The sequence below is a fragment of the Nanorana parkeri genome, unplaced genomic scaffold (genome assembly GCF_000935625.1).
Source record: "Nanorana parkeri isolate BGI_ZX_2015 unplaced genomic scaffold, ASM93562v1 scaffold1233, whole genome shotgun sequence".
Taxonomy (NCBI): Eukaryota; Metazoa; Chordata; class Amphibia; order Anura; family Dicroglossidae; genus Nanorana; species Nanorana parkeri.
In genome coordinates, this window is record NW_017307501.1 from 254108 (window position 1) to 255884 (window position 1777).

General features: G+C 47.2%; 1 long non-coding RNA gene across 1 annotated transcript in view; it reads right to left on the minus strand.

The window, feature by feature from the left end:
* Nucleotides 1-753, minus strand: part of LOC108797148 — a 4207-nt gene extending 3454 nt beyond the window's left edge. The window contains exon 1 of the long non-coding RNA XR_001941860.1: nucleotides 289-753. This is a non-coding gene — a long non-coding RNA (uncharacterized LOC108797148). The remainder of the gene's footprint in view (nucleotides 1-288) is intronic.
* Nucleotides 754-1777: the final 1024 nt, after the last annotated feature.

Genomic DNA, 1777 nt, shown 5'->3' on the forward strand with positions numbered 1-1777 from the left:
AAAAAAAAAAAACTTTAAACTTGACTTGCCCTGGAATTGAACCTGGAACCTTAGCAAGCCTGTACCTCTAACCACTACTTTATAGCCTCTGTACTTTAAGCATAGATGTGTGTCTTCCTAATGTCATTTTTCTGCAACAAAATTCGTACAATAACGAATTTCGGGAAATCGGGAATTTCGGATTCGTTTGCATTCGTCTTAGCTGTAATTCGGAAGCATTCAAATCTCCGAATTTCCGAAAATTCGTTCGAAACGAATTTCGGAACGAACCGTATTGCACATGTCTACCTTTTAATATAGAGGTGTACAAGAGGGTGGGGAGGGCTCTGAGTATACCCTTCCTCCCCCAGATGAGTTATGCAGAGTGGGTGTACGGGGCATTCCAGACTCGCCGGGATTATGATTTGAAAACACTTTTTCTAGTTAGTCTCGTAGTCCGTTATTTCACGTGGAGTGCACGGTGTCAGGTATCCTTGCGGAGTAAAATCCTCCCTGTCCAGGTGGTGGTGCAGGACATTCTGGGTGAGGTCGGGAAGATTCGGGGTCTTGAGAAAGACAGGTGGCAGCAGGGGGCCTGGATAAAGGCGTGGAGGAATATCAGGACTCTGTAGCTGCTGCCTGTTGATCTCGGGGTGTGCGGCTTTTCTCTCTGTCCTTTCTTCACTCCCCTAGATTTTCAGATCAAATGTGTTTTTGATAAGAGGCTACATGCATGGTGACGGTGATGTTCCTTAGTCTGGCTCTCTCGTAGGGATTATGTGTGCGCAATTTGGTTTGCACCATGTATTATATCTTTGTTTTGTATAGTAATATTCAATTTTGTAAATATGTTTTATTTATTTATTATTGTTTTCTTGTATATGAGTTGTTGTTTGGGGAACTCAGCACAGGGATGGAGGGAGCCCCTCATAATGGGCACAGCGGGTGTACAGACCCGGGAACTCAGCACAGGGATGGTGGGGGCCCCTCATAATGGGCACAGCGGGTGTACAGACCCGGGAACTCAGCACAGGGATGGGGGGAGCCCCTCATAATGGGCACAGCGGGTGTACAGACCCAGGAACTCAGCACAGGGATGGTGGGGAAAATGAATGATTGCATGGGGCATTGCTGCGAATGTCTGTAATTTGGATTTTTATTTCTTGGCTCTAATCTCTTTGGCTGTAATGGGACTCGGTGCAGAAACTGTCTCATAAAAAAAATTAAGTTTCGATGAAGCTGCAGATTTCCTTTTAAATAGAAGAGCTTCTTAAACAGGAAGCCTTGCGGTCATAAATTAGCTTGCAGTGAAGATTTCTCCGGCGTGCGCTTTGCTCAATCAGGAGCTGCAAAACGACCCAAACTGGGCAGCCCGAAAGACTCTGGCACGGCGGGTTCGGCAGAGGGGACGCCTTTAAAGTGGAATTGAACTCTGTAAATCATAGTGAGGAGGGTCTCTGCCTCTCCTACCAAAAATAAAAAAAATGCTGCACATTTGCAGAACAGTGTACACTCATTCCGGGCATCTGCAGGATGGTGCAGATGTAGCTGGGACGCTCTGTAGCTCCAGCGCGCATGTGCAGGAGTTGCATCATGCATAGAGGAAGAGTGGCGACTGTTAGCACTGGCAGATCCACGCTCAGAACAGACAAGACCCGGGGTGAGCAAGCCTGGCTCTGCAGATGTGGTGGAACTACAAATCCCATGAGGCAGTGCCAGATTCTCACAGCCACGACTCTCAGACAGATGCATGATGGGAGTTTGTTTCATCACAGCTGCAGGGTTGAAGTTTACCTAC